The sequence below is a fragment of the Vollenhovia emeryi genome, unplaced genomic scaffold (assembly GCF_000949405.1).
Source record: "Vollenhovia emeryi isolate VEMERY1.0 unplaced genomic scaffold, V.emery_V1.0 DF939265.1, whole genome shotgun sequence".
NCBI classification, from domain to species: domain Eukaryota; kingdom Metazoa; phylum Arthropoda; class Insecta; order Hymenoptera; family Formicidae; genus Vollenhovia; species Vollenhovia emeryi.
Window position 1 is genome coordinate 41,361 of NW_011967101.1, and position 9,128 is coordinate 50,488.

A 9,128-nucleotide genomic window follows, 5' to 3' on the forward strand; every position below is an offset into this window, starting at 1 on the left:
AGATGCCGAACCGGCGGGCGGGAGCGAGCGAGAGAGGAGACTAGGGGCAATAGCCGTCCCGCTTTCCTCTTTCCTTCCTTCCTGCTTCCCTCCTTCGGGCAAGCAGTGCCTGCCCCTTCTCCAGGACTAAGCGCTCTTTATCGCTCGCGCGCGCGCGCGCGCGTGTGCTCCTGGTGTATATTCACGGCGGCGTCAGGTAGGCAGACGCGCCGCGACGATGACGGGGAGGCGGCGCGCGTCAATGCTCCGCGCCGCGGAAACGGCACTGCGCGTCGCTCTCCACCTCGAACCCGTACCGCGCGTGCCAACGGCGTCCACCGTCCTCGTGCTTCCAACGTCTTCCCTCGTCTCCGCGATCATCCGCCACCGCTGTCGTCGTCGTCGCCGCAGTTCCAGTCATAGACCCCGTCGGCCGAAACCCGTCGATCGACCCGGCCGCTTCGTTCCTCGCCGGACAATCTCGCCACCGTCGATGCCTCCACCCGTCGGCTACCTCCTCGTCGTCGTCGTCCTCTTCCTCTTCCTCCTCCTCCTCCTCCTCCTCCTCCTCCTCGTCGTTGTCGTCGTCGTTGTCGTCTAGGCGCATAGAGAACGCGGAGCGACACCAGTGCACGCACATGAACCTCGGCCGCCTCGCCCTCAGACCGTCATCCCGTGCCGCTGCCTCCTTCGCGCGTGTGTTAACGCGCGCACTCCCGGACCGCGCGTACCTACCACGCACGTACGTCACGGGCCGACTGATCAGCTGTGTGTCACGCACGGCGCAGCCAGGGGCGTCGGGTCGTCCGCTCTGCCCTCTCCCTCCCTCTCGCCCTCTGCGTCAGTCGCCGCGTCCCCTCCTTCCCCGCCGTGCCGCGTGCGTCGGTCCCTCACTCTCACTCACTCTCTCTCTCTCTCTCTCTCTCCCTCCGTCCCGATTCGACTCTAGCCCTCCCGCACACGCGCGACCCGCGCGGGGGAGCGCGGCTTCCCCCTCCCCTCGTATTGACGGAGCGCGTCCCCACTACGCGCTCCGCGGGTCCGCTTGGCCTTTTCTCTCCCTTTCTTTCTTTGTCGAGCGGAATCTATCTCTCTCACTCTCTCTCTCTCTCTGTCTGTCTGTACTTGTTCTTATTTCCGCGAGCAATAAGGGCGCGATTTACGCTCCCTCGGTGCGGTTGACGTGGTCAGGGCTGCGGGACAAACCCTTTTGTTCGGGCGGCACGAGAGACCAAGGAGCGCGCGGGCGTAGAGTTTAAAGTCGCGCCGCGACTCCGCGGCGAGTCAAGCGGAACGGCACTGTGTCGCGCTGCTACTCGAGACGCACGAAATTATTGTACCCTGTCGTATCTTATCATCGGAAAGCACTTATATCGATAATTACAATTGCGGATAGATATGCGTTAACCGCGGATACGAGGTGAACGCGCGAGGTGATATTTTGGGACGAGGGAAACGAAGGGAGAGAGGGACGGTAGAGATAGCGGCCGACGCGAGACGGAAAGAGCGGGCTTCATTGATGTTCGGAGTCCCGCGTGGGCGTCGCGAAATTTAAATGTGTTAAGCGAGATTGCAGATGTTCTGTCATTTCGCGGCAGAGAGAGGAGGGCAATTGTAGACGGGAGAGTGGATTAAATGTACGATAAAATCGCTAAAACGGTCAAAGGATGAGGTGGAAAGGCGTACGGAAAAGATCAAGGTGATTCCGCAGAGAATGCAGCTTCGTCCAAGGGAATTGGAGCCATACAATTATCCTCTTTGCTACGAGATATCAATGCAAATCCTTCCCGACGTTTCCCTCAATATGTTATCACGGAGGGAATTTTCCTTTCAAGCTTTTATCGTGGGACAACGCGGGCATTTCGAAGGATTTTATAAGAGTTTCTTGAGTAATTTTACTAGTAAAATGTATGGTGAAATTTTAAAAAATTCATAAGATTCTTGAAAAGGTTGTCCCACGGTCACTTGATTTTCAGGGTAAACTTTAGAAGAAAATTCTCTCCCCGTGTAGAAGATTTTTATCGACATCGCGGCATTTCCGAGAATTTTATGAGAATTTTTTGAAATTTTACCATACTTTTTGCTAGTAATTTTACTTATAAGAGTTTTTTTGAACAATTTTATTAGTAAAATGTATGGTAAAATTTAAAAAAAAAACTCAAAGTTCTTGAAAATGCCGTGTTGTCCCACGGTCACTTGATTTTCAGGGTAAGCTTTAAAAGAAAATTCTCTCTCCGCGTAGAAGATTTTTCTCGACACCGCTGAAGTTGCTGAGACTAAAGGTTTTCACATAAAAATAGCGCTTTCGAAATTTCGACGCATTTGTAGCCACCGATTTTCAAGCGGGAACAGATTGCGCTGTCAAAATTTCTGACCGGTTAAAAATTGCCTCTCGTCAATTGTTTTTCAGGTCGCTGCAAAGAAGCTATCGTATAAAGTGCTGAGTCTCAACGAGTGGTATATGCGTACGCCTTCCGAGAATCTGCTTGACATTTCTGTGGAGCCACGAACGGGACACAAAGGAACGAGCCGCGGTAAATTTCCAGCCCCGTGTTCCACGAAACTTTTCCATGAGTGCCAGCCGTGCGTATTAGCTGACGCCTAACCGCAATTCCTCATCTCGCCTCGGGCCAATCTAGAGAGGAAACAAAACAACCCGTACAGCACACATATCTAAAAGACATATGTAAGACGTCTTTTAGACATACATATCTAAACGAGGACTTAAAAGACCTCTTAAAGATGTCTCTCAGACATACGTTGCTTGGGAATTCCAGTAGCACCGTGCGTGGGCCAAACTTTAGTTAAACACTGGCCCGATACAACCAAATATTGGGCCAATGTTTAATCAATGTTTGCTCCGCGCACTGTTTCCGCTTGGGCAAGACCTAAAAGGAACGAAGGTTCGACGACACATCAGTTGGCTAACCGAATTTCGCGAGGCAGCTCTGCGAGGGATAAGCGAAGGAAAACGGGGCTGCAGAGTGCGACGGCAAAGAGGGTGGAGAGACGTGGACTCCCCGAGAAGGCGTTTCGTTACCCTTTTTTTCCCCCGCGATATCGAACGGTTCCGCCCTGGTAGCACAGTGTACCGGGCCAAACATCGGCCCGATGCAACTAAATGTTGGTCCAATGTTCAGCCAATGTTTGGTCAATGCGCCGCGCTACTAGGCCGTGCTCTCCCGCGTCATCCCCGTCTCGCCTGGCGAGCTGGTAGATGTGCATCCGCGGGAGCACCAGTGCCAAAAACTGTTTCTCGTAGCCTTCGCCTTCGAGTCACATCGCGCGCACCACGCGCGTCACCCGATCGCACGCGGCTCGATTTTCGCCTCTGCCTCTCCACCTTGGTCGTCGCCGCTCTCGACCTTGCGGGGTCCGCAGCGGCGCGAAGAGGAGAGAGAGAGAGCGATGGGAGAGAGCGAACGGAATGGACACCGGGGAATGGAAAATTTGCGGTGGAAGCGCAAGGCGCGCGCGAGGCGTAGGATTTCGCGTGCCGTAGCATTAGTCATCGTTACCGCTCGGGAATTTAATATTTATCGTCCGGATCGCGCATGCCGCCGGCTGTCCCATTTCGCGAGCGGATATGATTCCGTTCAGTAGCGGAGCTATTTAAAAAAAAAAAGAACCGCCTCGCGTGAATCTATACACGCGTGTCGTTGGAATTGGCACGTATTCTGAAATGCTCTTTTATCGATAAAAGCGCCTCTAAAAGTGACTAACACGCCTTCTGATTGGCTACCAGCCACCTTTAGAGGCGCTTTTATCTACGTCGATGGAGTCGAAACCGCGTCCCAACCGTAAGTTCTCGAAAATAATTAAGCTTTGCGTTAAATTACTACGTTCTGAAACCACCTTCGAGATCTTATCGGAGAGAACTGCCGAGTTAACTTATTTAATACAAAACATAAAGTTCCAAGACTTTCAAGTGGCTAATAAGCCCTCTGATTGGCTACCAGCCAACGTTAGAGCTCCCGTACAGAACAAAACAGTTACATTGCAATAACATTGCTACAATATTGCAACATTGCTGTAATGTAGCTGCAATATGTAACTGCAAGGTTTGTGCTGTATGGGAGGCGCTTTTCATCTACGTCGATGGAGTCGAAGCCGCGTCCCAGCCGTCAGTTTTCGAAAATAATTAAGCTTTGTATTTTTTGTACCAAATTACTACGTTCTGAACACTTTCGAGATTTGAGAGAACCGCCAAGTTAACTTACTCGATGTAAAATTTAATACGAAAAATTAAGTTCCAATTAACTTAACTGTTTTCGAAAACTGACGGTTGGGACGCGGTTTCGACTCCGTTGACGTCGATTCGACGCTAGTGTTCTCATTGGAAATGTAGGCGTACACGCGGAAGGTCCCGTTTTAATCAACATAGAATGAATATCTCCGATAAATATTGATTCGCTACTTTTGAGAGTTGATTGGCAGGCAGATGCCATTCGTCGTTTAAATGCCTGATTTTGTACCGAGAGTCCAAAAGCGTTTCAAGGCTAACTTAATTTCTTTCAAAAAAGTTGTAATTTTTTAAAGTTCCACAGTTACAAGTGTTTTTTTTTATAACTAATTTGATGATCCACAGTTCCAGGTCACGCGAATTTGATACACGATTCCTGGCTGTATCATCTTATCTACACTGCTAATAAATATTCAGCACGCAGCTAGTAAATATTCAAATTGATGTCCTCGAACGTGACGGACTGTAACCCGATTTCCAAAGGTCCGTAATACCAACGTAACGAGACGCTTCTTAGTTCATTGTAATTCGATATTGCAGGGTAATGAGCGACGATTGTATTTTCAACGCGACGGATTGCGTCTCTCAAATATTCCCGGGGAAAGAAAGAATTCAGAGGCATAAGCCAGGCAGCAATGCGCGTCTTAAAGGCGCCATAAAGATATCTTCAAGACACTTTTTAGACGTACACTAGGAGTCACTGGTGCCTTTCCACATGAATTTGTGCTCGTATATAACACATTTATACGTTTTGCATTTACATACATGGAAAATGCATTAACGTGTTCTACCTGTTTAAGTTTATTATATGGCGAGGCATCAGTGATTCCCAGTGTTACATTCCAGTGAGAAGTAATTTGTCGTTCGATGTCGATCGACGAATTATTTCTCACTGGGATGTTTAAAAGACAACTTAATACCGCCTTAAAGATATCTCTTATATACGGGAATGTTAAAACACATTTAATACAAGAGTATATTTATAATCATACTCGATATAAAGTAAGCATGATATTCAATATAGGGTAATTTTTAATCGAAATCATCAAAGTTTTCTATTATGAGATAGTATAGGCTTTCAACATCCAAATTCAATCGCAACTCTTTCTTCGCGATGATTACACGATCAGCAATGCATTTTCCGCTAAACAGATTTCACTTTAAAGGCAATAAATTCGCGACGGGACCAACAAATGTTGTCTATTAATTTAGCAGAAACCTCGCTATCTCATATTAGGAACGTATCTCATAATAGGGCACTTTCCTCTATATAATTCAGTAATATAAATGTAATGATTCAAAAACGTATCTTTAGCGAAGATTCTGTATACAATGCGTCCTTTTTATTTTTAGTTTTTTGTATAATTAAACTTTGATAAAACCGCAAGATACCCTTTGCGATAGATTTCATTATATCGCTTACAATTTAACAGTTCTTTAGATCTCGATAAGGACGTTCCGTTATCGTATTATAACGTTTAATCCGTCAATATGCCACGAGGTATATAATCTACATATGTAAAAGAGCAGCGTACATAATCGTGTATGGGTAAACCACAGTAAATACAGTTTGTTATGTAACTGGCTAACATCCCAGTCAGAAATGACTCGTCGATCGACGTCGAAACGATGTCGTACCGACATCGGAACCGTCGCATTGACGTCGATTCGACATCGTTTCGCCATCGATCGACGAGTCATTTCTAACTGGGATGTTACACCTATGTTATGTCAACGCTACATTTGCGCTTGCTGGAGGCTCACGGGCGTTTATGTTCTTATAAAAGGAAGTAGATCATTCGTTAATTATCGATATGGTGTCAGGTGTGAGTAACCGCTTCTTATCTGCCGATTTCCAGAAATTTGATAGCTTATTTACACGCCTCTTAAGTTGTTGTACTATTCCACGACTGCACCTCGCAAGATTCCCGTAGACCGAAACTGTGCGAAAATCTCCTGAATGCTAAATCGTGCGTTCACAATGATGGAAATAATAGAGGAAGGTCCCCTATTACGAGATAGGCTTCTAATATGAGACAACAGGTTTTCAACCTTTTCGTAACTCAGTCACAAATCTGTTTTCGCAACGATTACACGATCTAACAATCAATTTTCCACTAAACAGATTTCACTCCAAGAGTAATAGAATGATAGAACCGCTATCTTATATTAGGAACTTATCTCGCAATAGGAGACTTTCCTCTACTATCGTGAGTTAATAAAGCGTGTCGTTAAATCGATAAACTGTAAATAACGGAATATTCGGGAGATAAGAATCTTTGAATGATTTTAGAGTAAATTAGGCGTTCGGATACAAGCAAAGTATACTTGACGGTTGTTTCAGGTCGTCGAATTGGACGGAATGCCATTTCGCAGTTAATTTTAGATAAACGTCAACGTATTTTTATTCCAAGGCTCGAAGAAAGATATGCTAAGAGAGACCTCGGGTGGGTATCAAATTCATATCATATTATCGATTACATCGAATATTTAGCGAAATGACGAAACGATAAACGCGTTATATCAAGTCGCTCGCGCTGAGCCTACGTAGTTGCGATAAAATCGCACCCGAAAGATGGACGATCACACGATTAAAAAAAAAAGAAATCGCATGCCAATTGTGTAACAACATTATATAATTAATTATACGAAACTTGCGTACTCGTGACACACGATCGATACGTCAAGAGGAGATTGAGATATCGGTGTGCAAAGAGAGGAGACTAATCAAAGTAATTTGCAATTCATTGCCTTATACTTCGCATCTGCAATTCTTTTATCTGCAAAAAAATAATGGCCGAGATAATGAATACGGCGTACCATGCACGTTACGTGAACGTTCCGCGCGTGGAGATGTGTCTCGTGTTTCACCCCCCCCCCCCCACCCTGCACCCCGATACGCGAAACATTTCCGTGTAAAATTTTATGGAAAGTTCTGCCGTTCGCCATAAGGTCTCTTGATAAGCGCGTAAAGTTCGACAAACAATGGCAGTTGGCGCAACGCTGAGGATCATCGTATCGCGCGGAATAAAATAGTCTCGTGACACCGCGACTTAGTTAATTAGCCGTGAACCAAGTGGAAGCGCACAAACAACAGACACGGGACAACGCGCAGTTACAACACAAATTCGTTCTTATTAAGCATCAATTGGTGTTATGATATGATGACAATTGCAAGACAAAGAGCGCCGGAGTCAGTGATCGTCGTGCGCCCTTGCGCCCACGACGTGCTCTCTATCGTATAATCGTTTTCCTAGTTGGAAATAAACTGAGAGGATAGCGATATAGAAAGAATATTATAAGACGATTTCAAACAACAGAGGGAAAACTTGAGTTTTAATCACTTTTAAATCGTGATTTAAATAAAGATCACTTTTTGCCGGTCTGGTCGACTTGAATTTTCCCTTTCTTTAATTACCACTGGCGACAATAAGTGTCACTCAAGTGTGTTGATTTAAAACAAATTTAATTTCTTAACAGTTCGCAAAAATGAGACACTATTGGTTCCTTATTTAACACAGCTGTTGAAGATTCCAATTTTTTTACGTTAAACAGCTTAGCAATAATAACCGAAAATCTAACTGCACAAAGTGCAAATGTATCGCGTTTCTGTAATCTGGAAAAAGTGTACGATTGTTTCTTGCGACACTCCGTTTGTTGCGACAAAAGCTATACGCGCTAGGGAAGAAACGAGGAATTGCGAGCCGGAATTAATTATTGGAGATCGTCCATGAAATTCCTTGCAACCGCTCTTTTACGAACGTCTTTTTACAACGTTCGCTTTAATTGCGTTGTTCTTAGAAATAATCTGCAACAAGTGCACATTTTCCCCGAGTCGAGAGGCCCGTTATCGAAACAGATTATCTATTGCGAAATGCGACGTTCCCGTTGTATCGCCTTAAGGAATCATTAAGTACATTACTTGTGATTAGATTGACGGCGGCGTCGCGCTGATTCAAATCTGCAACGCTTTCGGTTACGAGTATAATTTATCTTGCAAACGATTAATTGACGCAAAATAAACTACTGATTCGACGAAGGAAACGAGTTTTCTGCATAAATGTTCAAGTCCGGTGTAAATACAACGTCATGCAAAAAAGTAACTGGATATTTTTTTACATACTTACTGAATAACTTCTTTAAAAACGTAGCATAGAGACCGTGTCCTAGACTAATCTATGATATTTTAACTGCATTTAGGATGATTCTAGGATGTCTCGTACTATCTGGAAATTGATCTTTCTGAATGAATGGCAATTACAGCTCGGTTAATTAAACAATATTCCTCAATTAGTTTTCCAATTTCTCGATTTGTGGTGTAAATAACAAGACACGAAAAAAAGTACAGTAACCTTCCGCATTTTTCTACGAGAACGACTCAATAAATTTCAAAGACAAACGGAAGGGTAAGAGCAAGACGAGAGTCCGAGTGACAGACTCGGAACGAAAATTTGACACCGACGAAGCGAGATAAAAGAAAGGATTAATAATTCTGGGGTATTATATTCGGGAGAAGGCGAAGCACTTATTGGAAGAGTACCGAGAGGTATTTTATCATTCGAGGAGTCACGCCACGAGGAAAAAAAAGGCGTAGAGAAATACAAGCGCGCATCGATAAAGCGCGTGTTCGACGAATTACTCGGTGCGTCACATGGCCCCTGTTGTGGCTGCGGAGAGTGTTCTCCATTGATAACGGTCCACGTTAACGCATGTTATTTATTGCGTCAGTCGCCGCTGTTTACGTGACGATTAATTTAGTTCACCGTTTCCTAATCTTCTTCGCTGTACGAGTGACGAAGTCAACACGAACAAAAAGAATGAGTATATCAATCGTCGGATATTTTACTTTTGTATCTTTAAAGACGCGATCGAAGACGTTGAGCTATGCTGTTTACTTCTGAAAGGA